Source organism: Euprymna scolopes, chromosome 46 (assembly GCF_053919585.1).
Source record: "Euprymna scolopes isolate OS-2025 chromosome 46, ASM5391958v1, whole genome shotgun sequence".
NCBI classification, from domain to species: domain Eukaryota; kingdom Metazoa; phylum Mollusca; class Cephalopoda; order Sepiida; family Sepiolidae; genus Euprymna; species Euprymna scolopes.
This window is the reverse complement of record NC_136527.1, coordinates 116,666,462-116,684,099: the sequence shown is the minus strand read 5'-3', so window position 1 is coordinate 116,684,099 and position 17,638 is coordinate 116,666,462. Positions and strand designations below refer to the sequence as shown.

At 23.0% G+C, this 17,638-nt stretch overlaps 1 long non-coding RNA gene across 1 annotated transcript; it reads left to right on the top strand.

The window, feature by feature from the left end:
* The first annotated feature begins 777 nt into the window (after positions 1 to 777).
* LOC145271031 (uncharacterized) lies at positions 778 to 16,705 on the top strand. The gene is made up of 2 exons (XR_013865663.1): positions 778 to 1,172; positions 16,070 to 16,705. It is a non-coding gene; the product is annotated as an uncharacterized LOC145271031 (long non-coding RNA).
* The last annotated feature ends 933 nt before the right edge of the window (positions 16,706 to 17,638 follow it).

The following is a 17,638-nucleotide window of genomic DNA, read 5'->3' as shown; positions in this document are numbered from 1 at the left end:
AATAAAATAATTTTTAATTTATGTCAAGGTTTTTAATTGCAACTTCAAGGTAAGTTTTTATTCAATACGTGTATTTAAACTTTCAGAAAAATATTTTATTTTATTTATTTGAACTCTTATGTTTCATAATAAATAGAAATGTAGATAGATTAAAATTTTAAATATATTTAGTTCGAATTTCGAAAACTACCTTTTATATGTGATTTTATTCTAAAATGGATAAGTATCGAAAATTTCACAAAAATCTGACCATTGGTTGATTTTTGCTAGATTTATTAAAATTATTTCTAGTTTATTTTGGCCCTTTTCTTTTAAATGGTACAAAAGTTATATTGGTGGATTTTGGAGGTGCGTATAGAGCTTCCATTGCAAATAAATAAATAAATAAAAAAGGGAAAACTAGAAAATAGCTAAAGAAACCGGACAAAAACAAATTAAATAAACAAACAAAAAGGAGGATAATTTAACAATCTAGGAAATTTTAAATTTGTAAAATATATTTGTTTCTATTTTAAACTTTTAAAACTAAGCGAAATAATAGAGTATGAGCAATATATTATTTGATAAAAGACTAATCCAATTATTATTATTATTATTATTATTATTATTATTATTATTATTATTATTATTATTATTATTATAATAAAACAACAACAACAACAACAACAACGTTTCTTTTATTTAGATGGATTCTGTGCCAGCATCGTTTCCTTTAATAATTACTGTCAAATTAATATTTATGTTTAATAAGAGAGGGGAAAAAATTGAATTAAAAAAAATCAATGCAAAGATTTTTTAGGCTAAACAAAAAAGGCAAATACATTTTTTAGGGCTAAACTGCTTTTTAAAAAAGCCAACTTCGCAAAATATGGCCATAAAAAGAGCCAATCTGACGTTCCGATTAAAATCAATTCAAAGAATAAAAATTTTCTCATTTTCTTTTGTTTGTTGTCCTTTAAAATATTAAAATATTGCAGTAAATAAAAAAGATAATTTTACTTGTAATATTAAGCAAGAGCATCGCATCCATCTAAAAATGTTTAATTAAAATGTTCCTCTTTTAAAATTTTCTGCGAACTAGCTCTTCCGTCGTCATTTTGTAAACTTGAAATTCGTCACTAAGATGACTGATTTTTCGAGTAACGAACAACATATAAGTTTATTGCTTCCCGGTAAGTATTTTATGAACATTTGTTGTTTCTTTAAAATATATTCGATGATTCGTTAAATTACATTTTATTTTAATTGATTTCATCAAATTTATTTTCTTAAAGATTAATTTATGTTATTGAAGTTTATTAGGTATGCCACTAATTTTCGACACTCATAACAAAAAAAAAAAAAACTAGTAAAATGAAATTAAGTCATCGTAATTTTTACTCTATATTGTATTACTGTGCACATAGATTCGAAAAAGTTGTCAAAAAAAAACAAATATATAACAAATAAATGTTACCAAAGGCAAGATAAATTACAGGTTTGTATTACTATTGTAATAGATTCGAAAAAGTTGTCAAAAAACAAATATATAAATGTTACCAAAGGCAAGATAAATTACAGGTTTATGTTACTATTGTAATAGATTCGAAAAAGTTGTCAAAAAACAAATATATAAATGTTACCAAAGGCAAGATAAATTACAGGTTTATGTTACTATTGTAATAGATTCGAAAAAGTTGTCAAAAAACAAATATATAAATGTTACCAAAGGCAAGATAAATTACAGGTTTATATTACTATTGTAATAGATTCGAAAAAGTTGTCAATAAACAAATATATAACAAATAAATGTTATCAAAGGCAAGATAAATTACAGGTTTATATTACTATTGTAATAGATTCGAAAAAGTTGTCAAAAAACAAATATATAACAAATAAATGTTATCAAAGGCAAGATAAGTTACTTTTCTTCCAAACTGGATATATTTTTTGTGTTTTTATTCAATGTAACATGTTTATTCAGCTCGAAAAACATACAGTGTTTACCGATGTATTGGAAAACTCAAGATGGCGTCTGACTCTCTCTTTAACACGGTAAGTTTCGGAAAAGGTGTTATAAATAGAAAAAAATAGACAAAATACTATTAAAAACCACCGAATATATGTCAACTTACGTCACGGTAATATATATTGTCTTGATAACATTTATTTGTTATATATTTGTTTTTTGACAACTTTTTCGAATCTATGTTTACAGTAATACAAACCCACATTCTTTATTTTACACTGAATAAAATGGACGAAATTTGATTTGAACTTCACAAAATAACCAAAACAAAAACAAAAAATAGGAAATTAACATGGCGTCGCAGATATATGAAGAACAGGTCTAATAAAACATAAAAAATATAAGGAACAAAAAACTGAGTACAAAAATATATTTTATATTAAAAAAAAATAAGTTTTTATTCGATCATTATTCAAGTGAAATATAGCAGTAAAAGTCTACTTTGGCTTGAAATATTATGAAAAAGACAAAGATATGTATATCCAGAAACAAAAAATATTTTAACCCGATCACACCTAAAATAATTACATTCCAGTTTGATGTGGAACCCGTTAACTGACAGAATATCCTTTAATATTTATTTTCAATATCGTAAATTGTAGCTCAACAGAAGTAATATTTACATTATTTTTTATTAAATTCCTATTCTAAGAAATATCAATTTTTAATTCCTAAAACTAATTTTGATAAGTTTTAAGATTGACTCTTCCACAGCTTTTCTCACGAACCTTGAAACATTTAATTATGAAAAAAATAATTTCGGAAATCATTTGAAATTATAAAAGATAAAAGCTGTCAAATGTAAATAAATTATTTTTTTAAATTTCGTAAAACTTAACATAATTTTTATATATTTTCCACTTTTTCTGAAAAATCGATAAAAACCGTATAAATCGGCTATATTTGTGACCCAAATAAAATATTTTTATTACATCATTCCAGTATATTTTAATATATAAACAAACCATGTTCTACCCCCTAAAAAAAAAAAAAAAAAGATTCTGATAATACCATCGGGGCAGGAATATCAGAATTTTTTGTATCCTATTTCTGTTTTTATATAGTTCAGCCATTTTTAAATAAGTTTGTAAAAAAATTATTTTATTTTTTAGAGAATTTAAAAAATGTGTTGTTTTCATTGTTTACAAAAAATTATGTCGAAATAACATGATAGACGATAGAAATAATAATTTTCCCGTTTTTAGGCTTTTTAGGCTTTTTTGGTTTGATTTACGGAGATTAAAAATCTTTGCATTTCTTTAGAATCTTTTTAAGAATATTGCAAAACTTACAATCAATTTTACAAGTTTTTTTACTGTTATTATTTTAAATTCATACCTATATTAATATTATTATTGTATTCACCTCTTTATTATGGTCGTATCTAAAGTTTATTTTTATGTTATTGTTATTGTTATGGGGGTTTGAAATTCATACCTACATTATTATCATTATTGTATTCACATCTTTATTATGGCCGTATCTAAAGTTTTTTTTATTGTTATTATTTGTTATGGGGGTTATAAATTCATACCTACATTAATATCATTATTGTATTCACCTCTTTATTATGATTGTATCTAAAGTTTATTTTTTTATTGTTATTGTTATGGGGGTTTGAAATTCATACCTACATTAATATCATTATTGTATTCACCTCTTTATTATGATTGTATCTAAAGTTTATTTTTTTATTGTTATTGTTATGTGGGTTTGAAATTCATACCTACATTAATATCATTATTGTACTCACCTCTTTATTATGGCCGTATCTAAAGTTTATTTTATTGTTATTATTTGTTATGGGGGTTTGAAATTCATACCTACATTAATATCATTATTGTATTCACCACTTTATTATGATTGTATCTAAAGTTTATTTTTATGTTATTGTTATTGTCATGGGGCTTTGAAATTCATACCTATATTAATATTATTATTGTATTCACCTCTTTATTATGGTCGTATCTAAAGTTTATTTTTATGTTATTGTTATTGTCATGGGGCTTTGAAATTCATACCTACATTATTATCATTATTGTATTCACCTCTTTATTATGGTCGTATCTAAAGTTTATTTTTATGTTATTGTTATTGTTATGGGGGTTTGAAATTCATACCTACATTAATATCATTATTGTATTCACCTCTTTATTATGGTCGTATCTAAAGTTTTTTTATTGTTATTATTTGTTATGGGGGTTTGAAATTCATACCTACATTAATATCATTATTGTATTCACCTCTTTATTATGGTTGTATCTAAAGTTATTTTTTTATTGTTATTGTTATGGGGGGTTGAAATTCATACCTACATTAATATCATTATTGTACTTACCTCTTTATTATGGTTGTATTTAAAGTTTATGTTTTTTATTGTTATTGTTATGGGGGTTTGAAATTCATACCTACATTAATATCATTATTGTATTCACCTCTTTATTATGGTTGTATCTAAAGTTATTTTTTTATTGTTATTGTTATTGGGGTTTGAAATTCATACCTACATTAATATCATTATTGTATTCACCTCTTTATTATGGCCGTATCTAAAGTTTATTTTTTTATTGTTATTGTTATGGGGGTTTGAAATTCATACCTACATTAATATCATTATTGTATTCACCTCTATATTATGGTTGTATCTAAAGTTTATTTTTTTTATTGTTATTATTTGTTATGGGGGTTTGAAATTCATACCTACATTAATATCATTATTGTATTCACCTCTTTATTATGGCCGTATCTAAAGTTTATTTTTTTATTGTTATTGTTATGTTGGTTTGAAATTCATACCTACATTAATATCATTATTGTACTCACCTCCTTATTATGGCTGTATCTAACGTTTATTTTTTTATTGTTATTATTTGTTATGGGGGTTTGAAATTCATACCTACATTAATATCATTATTGTATTCACCTCTTTATTATGGTCGTATCTAAAGTTTATTTTTTTTATTGTTATAATTTGTTATGGGGGTTTGAAGTTCATACCTGCATTAATATCATTATTGTATTCACCTCTTTATTATGATTGTATCTAAAGTTTATTTTTTATTGTTATTTTTGTGGGTTTGAAATTCATACCTACATTAATATCATATGTGTTCACCACTTTATTATGGTTGTATCTAAAGTTTATTTTTTTATTGTTATTATTTGTTATGGGGGTTGGAAATTCATACCTACATTAATATCATTATTGTATTCACCTCTTTATTATGGCCGTATCTAAAGTTTATGTTTTTTATTGTTATTGTTATGTTAGTTTGAAATTCATACCTACATTAATATCATTATTGTATTCACCCTTTTATTATGGCCGTATCTAAAGTTTATTTTTTTATTGTTATTATTTGTTATGGGGGTTGGAAATACATACGTACATTAATATCATTATTGTATTCACCTCTTTATTATGGTCGTATCTAAAGTTTATTTTTTTATTGTTATTGTTATGGGGGTTTGAAATTCACACCTACATTAATATCATTATTATATTCACCTCTTTATTATGGCCGTATCTAAAGTTTATTTTTATGTTATTGTTATGGGGGTTTTAAATTCATACCTACATAAATATCATTATTGTATTAACCTCTTTATTATGGTTGAATCTAAAGTTTATTTTTTTACTATTATTTGTTATGGGGGTTTGAAATTCATACCTACATTAATATTATTATTGTATTCACCTCTTTATTATGGTTGTATCTAAAGTTTATTTTTTTTATTGTTATTGTTATGAGGGTTTGAAATTCATACCTACATTAATATCATTATTGTATTCACCTCTTTATTATGGCCGTATCTAAAGTTTATTTTTATGTTATTGTTATTGTTATGGGGGTTTGAAATTCATACCTACATTATTATCATTATTGTATTCACCTCTTTATTATGGTTGTATCTAAAGTTTATTTTTTTTATTGTTATTGTTATGAGGGTTTGAAATTCATACCTACATTAATATCATTATTGTATTCACCTCTTTATTATGGTTGTATCTAAAGTTTATTTTTTTATTCTTATTGTTATGGGGGTTTGAAATTCATACCTACATTAATATCATTATTGTATTCACCTCTTTATTATGGCCGTATCTAAAGTTTTTTTATTGTTATTATTTGTTATGGGGGTTTGAAATTCATACCTACATTAATATCATTATTGTACTCAACTCTTTATCATGGTCGTATCTAAAGTTTATTTTTTTATTGTTATGTGGGTTGTAAATTCATACCTACATTAATATTATTATTGTATTCACCTCTTTATTGTGGTAATGTCTAAAGTTTATTTTATTTGTTATTATTTGTTATGGGGTTGTAAATTCATACCTACATTAATATTATTATTGTATTCACCTCTTTATTGTGGTAATGTCTAAAGTTTATTTTATTTGTTATTATTTGTTATGGGGTTGTAAATTCATACCTACTTTAATATCATTATTGTACTCACTTTTTTATTATGGTAATATCTAATGTTTATTTTTTTTTTAAAACAAAATCATGTAAACATGTATTAGAATTTTCAAAATGTGAGATGATATAAATGTTTCCACAGTCAAACAACCTCGCAGCTCACATAAATCATGAAAGCCAACAAAGCAGAAAATCTAGATTCGAGTTTCGCCCTCATTTGGACTCATCAGTTAAATACATCTGAACTCAGGGTGGAAAACCTGAATAACTTGCATGTCCTCTGCAACTTAAGCATTTGCGCCACACACAATAAAGTCTATTAGCGAACACAGATGAAATCCTACTATGGAATGTACCTACTTTGTTTCAAACAAGGTATGCAATCATGCAACCACTGAAAACACAGATCAAGTAAACCGCAGTGAAATCCGACTATGGAATATACCTACTTTGTTTCAAACAAGGTATGTAATCATGCAACCACTGAGAACACAGATCAAGTAAACCGCAGTGAAATCCGACTATGGAATGTACCTACTTTGTTTCAAACAACGTATGTAATCATGCAACCACTGAGAACTATGTCAATGTTTTGCAAGTAGGATTTTTACACTTGATATGATATTAGTCACGTAACAAATTAATATAAGAATTTTTTGATTTGAGAATTGCAATAAAAAAACCTCTATTAGCTTGCACAGATCATAGTAAAATCTGTAAACTCATAGTAAAATCTATGGAATGTAACTACTTCGTCTCAAACAAATAATGTATTCATTCAACCAGTGAGCCCAAGCTTATGTCAAACATGTAGGAGTTCTACACTCGATGGGATGTTAGCCATTTAACCAAGCGAATCAAGCGAACAAATTAATATTAGAATTTTTAGAAAGTGAGATAATATAATTATATGTTATTCACCTTGCAGATCTGGGTTTTAAATCCCAAGTTCAGATCTGTTCAACTGATGATGAAAGAACTGGAATGTTTATCGCTTTATTGACTTTATGTGTGAGAACTGCAATGTTTGTGCAACAAAGGCACTATATATGACTATATTTTTTAGTGAAATGCCTTGCCTTGAGGACTGGAAGTGATAAAATACAAGACTTATTGATTTAATCATTACTAAACTTACTGTTATTGTATTGGTTATCATTCTGGTCATTACTTAGAAAAATAATTTGAAAAAAGTAATTATCGAAGCAACTGAACTCATGAAAAAGAACTTCAAAACCCACTTAGCAAATATACTTGATGAACCAAGTGAAAGATAGAATCAAATAATTACAGTTAAAGAGACGGCTAGAATCTTAAAAAATAATAGCGGGTGAATGTTTGCTATTCATTAGGATGCCCCATTTCTAGCTTAAAGAAAAGGGATAAAAAATTGAACAAAAAGGGCTTTATAAAATACAGGTATTAACTTAAATTAAATTTTCTTGCTAAGTGAAAGAGAGAATCAAATAATTACAGTTGCCAAGAAAATTTAACTCGTTGTTGATTTAGTCATAGCTAATCGTCCATTGCTAAACGACATAATGTAAAGAAAAAGCAATGTGAAGAAAAAGTAAAGAAAAATAAATCTGATTAACTTATTACCATTTTTCCATTCTCCCCGAATCGACATCAGCTTAAAAATTTTCTAGCTGCTGCTGTGGGGCCACTTGTCCATCTTTCCACAAAAGCATTTTTTTCTGCTTCATTACCTGGTGGATGTAGACAACCATTTTTCATCTTCGACTTTACACATCCATCTTTTTAAACCACACGGTCTTCGCCCTACTTTTCTTTTTCTTGTCACCGAGTCTTTGTGAGCTGCTATGTTATTTGTCTCTCTCTCTCTCTCTCTCTCTATATATATATATATATATATATATATATATATACATATATATATATACATATATATATATATATATATATATGTATATATGTATATATAATACGTTTCGAATATGTTTGAAGCCGAAATTACAATGCGAAATTATAAAAATAAACAGATTATTTTATGAAATATATATATTGTCAATCTTTCATATTTTTCTCTGTTAATTTGAAGAAAATTAAAGAGTCCACATGATGCCAACTGTGGTGTTTTAATCATGTAAGATAGGTCGTGCCTGGCTGTGCGACCTTGAAATTTGAGTAGAAGAATGAAAAAGCTAACAAAAATAAATAAACTTATTACCATTTTTTCATTCGACATCAGCTTAACAATTTTCTAGCTGCCGCTTTGGCGCTACTTGTCCATCTTTCCACGAAAGCGTTTTTAAACCACACGGTCTTCTCCCTACATTTTTTTCTTGTCATAAGTCTTTGTAAGCTGCTATATATATATGTTTCAAATATGATTGAAGCCGAAATTACAATGCGAAATTATAAAAATAAACAAAAGCTTATTTTTATGAAATATATATATTGTCAATCTTTTATATTGTTTTCTCTGTTAATTTGAAGAAAATTGAATAGTCCACATGATGCCAACTGTGGTGTTTTTATCATGTAAGATAGGTCGTGCCTGGTTGCACGATCTTGAAATTTGAGTAGTTTTTTAATATCCATATTTGAAGCATTGATTGAAATTTAAAAATAAAATAGTGTTGAATACGTTTGAAGGCAAAATTATTATTTCGTTTTTTTTTCATTAAAAATTTTCTTGCCGCCAGAACGCATTTATATTTCTACTCCACTACATGCAAACCATAGACAGCCATTCATCGTCTTCAACTTTACACATTGTGTCCTGCTTTTCCTTTTGTTGTAACAAAACCTGTACACACTTTTTAATCTGCATGTTTTTCTAGTATAGAATTTAACGTGATATGGGAACCGGTGATTTCAAATAATAGATTATATATACAGTAATTAGTAAACAATAACATATATACACAGTAATATATATTAATAATAAGTAAACAATAATATATATATACACAGTAATATATATTAATAATTATTAATAAATAATATATATACACAGTAATATATATTAATAATAAGTAAACAATAATATATATACACAGTAATATATATTAATAATAAGTAAACAATAATATATATACACAGTAATATATATTAATAATAAGTAAACAATAATATATATACACAGTAATATATATTAATAATAAGTAAACAATAATATATATACACAGTAATATATATTAATAATTATTAATAAATAATATATATACACAGTAATATATATTAATAATAAGTAAACAATAATATATATATACACAGTAATATATATTAATAATTATTAATAAATAATATATATACACAGTAATATATATTAAAAATTATTAATAAATAATATATATACACAGTAATATATATTAATAATAAGTAAACAATAATATATATACACAGTAATACATATTAATAATAAGTAAACAATAATATATACACAGTAATATATATTAATAATTATTAATAAATAATATATATACACAGTAATATATATTAACAATAAGTAAACAATAATATATAAACACAGTAATATATATTAATAATAAGTAAACAATAATATATACACAGTAATATATATTATAAATAAGTAAACAATAATATATATACACAGTAATATATATATTAATAATAAGTAAACAATAATATATATACACAGTAATATATATTAATAATAAGTAAACAATAATATATAAACACAGTAATATATATTAATAATAAGTAAACAATAATATATATACACAGTAATATATATTAATAATAAGTAAACAATAATATATATACACAGTAATATATATTATTAATAAGTAAACAATAATATATATATACACAGTAATATATATTATTAATAAGTAAACAATAATATATATACACAGTAATATATATTAATAATAAGTAAACATTAATATATATACACAGTAATATATATTAATAATAAGTAAACAACAATATATAAACACAGTAATATATATTAATAATAAGTAAACATTAATATATATACACAGTAATATATATTAATAATAAGTAAACAATAATATATATACACAGTAATATATATTAATAATAAGTAAACAATAATATATATACACAGTAATATATATTAATAATAAGTAAACAATAATATATATACACAGTAATATATATTAATAATAAGTAAACAATAATATATATACACAGTAATATATATTAATAATAAGTAAACAACAATATATATACACAGTAATATATATTAATAATAAGTAAACAATAATATATATACACAGTAATATATATTAATAATAAGTAAACAACAATATATATACACAGTAATATATATTAATAATAAGTAAACAATAATATATATACACAGTAATATATATTAATAATAAGTAAACAATAACATATATACACAGTAATATATATTAATAAAAAGTAAACAACAATATATACACAGTAATGTATATTATTAATAAGTAAACAATAATATATATATATATATATACACAGTAATATATATTAATAATAAGTAAACAATAATATATATACACAGTAATATATATTAATAATAAGTAAACAATAATATATATACACAGTAATATATATTAATAATAAGTAAACAATAATATATATACACAGTAATATATATTAATAATAAGTAAACAATAATATATATACACAGTAATATATATTAATAATAAGTAAACAATAATATATATACAGTAATATATATTATAATAAGTAAACAATAATATATATACACAGTAATATATATTAATAATAAGTAAACAACAATATATATACACAGTAATATATATTAATAATAAGTAAACAATAATATATATACACAGTAATATATATTAATAATAAGTAAACAATAATATATATACACAGTAATATATATTAATAATAAGTAAACAATAATATATATACACAGTAATATATATTAATAATAAGTAAACAATAATATATATACACAGTAATATATATTATTAATAAGTAAATAACAATATATATACACAGTAATATATATTAATAATAAGTAAACAATAACATATATACACAGTAATATATATTAATAATAAGTAAACAACAATATATATACACAGTAATATATATTAATAATAAGTAAATAACAATATATATACACAGTAATATATATTAATAATAAGTAAACAATAATATATATACACAGTAATATATATATTAATAATAAGTAAACAATAATATATACACAGTAATATATATTAATAATAAGTAAACAATAATATATACACAATAATATATATTATTAATAAGTAAACAATAATATATATACACAGTAATATATATTAATAATAAGTAAACAATAATATATACACAGTAATATATATTAATAATAAGTAAACAATAATATATATACACAGTAATATATATTAATAATAAGTAAACAATAATATATACACAATAATATATATTAATAATAAGTAAACAATAATATATATACACAGTAATATATATTAATAATAAGTAAACAATAATATATACACAGTAATATATATTAATAATAAGTAAACAATAATATATATACACAGTAATATATATTAATAATAAGTAAACAATAATATATATACACAATAATATATATTAATAATAAGTAAACAATAATATATATACACAATAATATATATTAATAATAAGTAAACAATAATATATATACACAGTAATATATATTATTAATAATTAAACAATAATATATATATACACAGTAATATATATTATTAAGTAAACAATAATATATATACACAGTAATATATATTAATAATAAGTAAACAATAATATATATACACAGTAATATATATTAATAATAAGTAAACAATAATATATACACAGTAATATATATTAATAATAAGTAAACAATAATATATACACAATAATATATATAAATAATAAGTAAACAATAATATATATACACAGTAATATATATTAATAATAAGTAAACAATAATATATACACAATAATATATATTATAATAAGTAAACAATAATATATATATACACAGTAATATATATTATTAATAATTAAACAATAATATATATATATACACAGTAATATATATTATTAAGTAAACAATATATATACACAGTAATATATATTAATAATAAGTAAACAATAATATATATACACAGTAATATATATTATTAATAATTAAACAATAATATATATATATACACAGTAATATATATTATTAAGTAAACAATAATATATATACACAGTAATATATATTAATAATAAGTAAACAATAATATATATACACAGTAATATATATTAATAATAAGTAAACAATAATATATATACACAGTAATATATATAATAATAAGTAAACAATAATATATATACACAGTAATATATATTAATAATAAGTAAACAATAATATATATACATAGTAATATATATTATTAATAATTAAACAATAATATATATATATATACACAGTAATATATATTATTAAGTAAACAATAATATATATACACAGTAATATATATTAATAATAAGTAAACAATAATATATATACACAGTAATATATATTAATAATAAGTAAACAATAATATCTATACACAGTAATATATATTATTAATAATTAAACAATAATATCTATACACAGTAATATATATTATTAATAATTAAACAATAATATATATACACAGTAATATATATTAATAATAAGTAAACAATAATATATATACACAGTAATATATATTATTAATAAGTAAACAATAATATCTATACACAGTAATATATATTATTAATAATTAAACAATAATATATATATACACAGTAATATATATTAATAATTAGTAAACAACAATATATATACACAGTAATATATATTAATAATAAGTAAACAATAATATATATACACAGTAATATATATTATTAATAATTAAACAATAATATATATATACACAGTAATATATATTAATAATTAGTAAACAACAATATATATACACAGTAATATATATTAATAATAAGTAAACAATAATATCTATACACAGTAATATATATTATTAATAATTAAACAATAATATATATATATACAGTAATATATATTAATAATTAGTAAACAACAATATATATACACAGTAATATATATTAATAATAAGTAAACAATAATATATATACACAGTAATATATATCAATAATAAGTAAACAATAATATGTATATACAGTAATATATATTAATAATAAGTAAACAATAATATATATATACAGTAATATATATTAATAATAAGTAAACAATAATACATAGTAATAATAATTAGTAATAAATTATGATATTTACAAAATAATATAAAAATAGGTTAGAGGCCGCCAAAACCTATACAAGAATTGTCCATAAACCCAATAGCATAGAGGTTAAAGGTTCAATTCTCAGTGTTGATAACTGAACAATACAGTTGTAAATTTCTTATCTAATTACTAATCATAGCTGACAGAACAAGAGCATGTTACCCATGTGAACTAAATAAAGGCTTCCATTTGAAATTCTATCCAAGTTCTCGAGTTTGACAGAAAAATTCTTGAGTCTCATAAGATAGACTTGAACGAGGTCAAAGGTTACATCAAGCGAAACGTTGTGAAAATTACACTCAAGTTGTAAACAGTAGTCCAGTGAATCCAAATAATATAAGCAATCCTCATCTAAAAATCATAATATATATACACACACACACACATATATGTATATATATACACACACACATATCACACATATATATATATATATATAATATTATACTGTTGGTAGAAATCCTAACAACAACACAATATGTCATTCCAAAGAGTGCTCAATGCATGAAACAGAGCAATATATTGATTGTTGGAGAGCTATTGGCTACACATTAGCAAACATGTTTCAATGACCCCCTAGCAGGGAAAATCACCTCATCAGGCCAAAAAGGTTGGATTGTTTTTGGCCTGATGAGGTGATTTTCCCTGCAAGGGGGTCATTGAAACACGTTTGCTAATGTGTAGCCAATAGCTCTCTAACAATCAATATATATATATATATATATATATATATATATATAAAGATAGAGAGAGAGTAAAACGATTCATATTTTTAACTAAAAATCTGTTTCAAAAGGAAAAACAAACAAAATCAAAAAGAACTTTAACAATTTTGACTCAATATTAAGTAGGATAAACCGTGCCCATTCTACTTTATGTATATAATAAGCTCAATAGGTATAGGTATACCGATTGAGCTTATTATATACATAAAGTAGAATGGGCACGGTTTACTTTATATATATATATATATATATATATATATATATATATATATATATTGAGTAAATCGATTCATAATTATAAATTAAAAATCAGTTTCAAAAGGAAAAACAAGCAAAATCAAGTCGATTGTATGATCGATTCGGAAACGATGTTCATTTTATTGAAATTGGCAATAAGTATTGACAATAATTTGATAAATAATCAAAAATAACTCAAATATGTTAAAAAATAAATCGTTTGTTTATGAATTGCATGACAAATATGAATCGAACTTTTATATAAAATAAAATAAAATTATTTCATGGATTATATATATATATATATATATATATATATATACATATATATATATATATATATATATGTATATATATATATATATATATATATATATATATATATATATATATATATATATGGTAAATATTGGCTACGCCTCGAAGCTCATTTTAACCGTATGTATCGTTTGAAAAAAATAACAATAACAAATCTGAATTTATAAGCGATAAAAATAAACAGTAAAATTCATCTAGGGTTTGTGGCCTACCGGTTAAGGCACCAGACTGTGGTAAACATGGTCTGAGGTTCGATCCCGAGAAACAGTTGAACTACGCTGACAAGAGGTAACGACCTCGAAACATGCGTGTACGTAGATTACTGTTTTAAAATTAATAAATAAATAAAAATGTTATATATATATGTATATATATATATATATATATATATATATATATATATATATATATATATATAAAAGTGAACGTGTCTGTCTGTGTGTCTGTGTACATTTCCCTATGCAATAACTCTGTCAATTTTTAGTCTATAGACTCGAAATTTAAATACCGGGTACTGAGATTTGGGAAAATCGATGTGACGGGTGTCAGCCAGAAATTTGGCTGTTAAGGGATCAAATTTCAACGATTTGACCTTTAAGAACTTTACCAAACTCCTCCGACAATTTTGGGTCTAGACACTTGAAATTTTAGATATAGGTTCCTTGAACATGGATCTAACTTAATAAAGAGATTTGAGCCCGAAACAATAAATTTTAAGGGGTCATAACAGGGGTCAAAGTTTTAAAAAATTAACCATTTTTTTTGTTTTTTGGCTTTTTTTGCACAGCATACACCTCCAAACACCCGAGCAACGCCGGGCACCCCTGCTAGTATATATATATATATATATATATATATATATATATACTAGTCTTATATATAGTACTAAAAATTAGCACAAACGTTAAAAAATAAAGCGTTTGTGTATAAATTGCATGATTACTAATATTAAGAGAACTTTTATATTAAACACAAATCAAATTTTAAATGTTCATGGATTTAACTACAACAGACATTTTATTTTACAAATTATTTTCATGTAACAATATAATTTATACGTGATTTTTCTTTTTCAGATTTCAAGTGTAGAAACCTGATTGTCCGTCCATCAATTTTGATGAATATGACGAAACATCGCTGTAGATGTTTTGACTTGTTTGTGGCATTAGTTGCGCAATCCCCATCCACATCTCTCCTTGATCGGCACTGTTAAATACCAAATTGAAATTTCATGACGACTGAAAACAAAGCCAAAATAATTGAAGAGCACATACAACACCTGCTATTCGTAAGTGGTCACCCATCTGATACTGCTCAGGGTCATTGTTGCCTAACTTTGGTGATATAACGACACACACACATATGTTTGTGTGTGTTTATGTATGTGTGTAAATATATACAGTATAGAATATATTGAATAATATACATTCAGGGAAAAGTGACAAATCATTCCATGAAAATACTCATCAAAAATGTCAGAGTACTTCTATTGCTTGTGAAAAGTGACAAAAATAGCTTGAATTTTATAAAATAAAATGTTTACAAAAATCTGTAATAAATGAAAATATAAAATAATCATAAAAAAAATAAAAATAAAAAAATAAAATTATGCCAGATCAAACATACCCGTTCCTGTGTCATCTTCTATTATCATATGTGATCTGTTTTCTATAATAGTCAACCATATAGGAGCCTATTCATGACCAGACACACACACAGACGTTCCGATTTATATATATATATATATATATATATATATATATATGGTGTATTTTTGTTAAAGTACATGTTGAAATAAAATTGTAATAAATGAAACATAACCTTAAAAACATTTAAATATAAAATAATATTTTTATACATAACCTTAAAAACATTTAAATATAAAATAATATTTTTATACATAACCTTAAAAACATTTAAATATAAAATAATCATTAAAAAACACACTTGAATGAAATTAATCGCACTTAAATGAAACCATCACTATTTGTAAAACTGTGCTCTTTAAATTCTTCTACTGACAGATATTTTCCTAGCATTTGGAAGAATTCCTGTTGCTTCATACATCAAATCAACAAAATTAAAAATGAGATATAAGCGAACTTTCATATGAATGAAGTTTAAAATATATGTTCAACAAAACTGGTTAAACTCTAATTCATGTGAATTTTTTCAATCAGTATTTAAAAAAAAAAGAAAGCATGTTTGCATACACTGGTGAAAAGTCTTATTCATGTGAAGTGTGTGGTACAATATTTTCACGGAAATCAAATTTAAAAACTCACATGTTCACACACACTGGTCAAAAGCCCCATTCATGCCAAGTGTGTGGTACAGCATTTGCCCATAAAAATTCTTTAAAAAAACATATCTTCACACACACTGGTGAAAAGCCTCATTCATGTGAAGTTTGTGGTTCAACCTTTTCCATGAAATCCAATTTAAAAACTCATATATTAACACACACTGGTGAAAAGCCTTATTCATGTGAAGTGTGTGGTCAAACATTTGCCCATAAAAATTCTTTAAAACGACATATGTTCACACACACTGGTGAAAATCCTTATTCCTGTGAAGTGTGTGGTACAAAATTTGCCCAAAAATATTCTCTAAAAAATCATATGTTCATGCACACTGATAAAAAA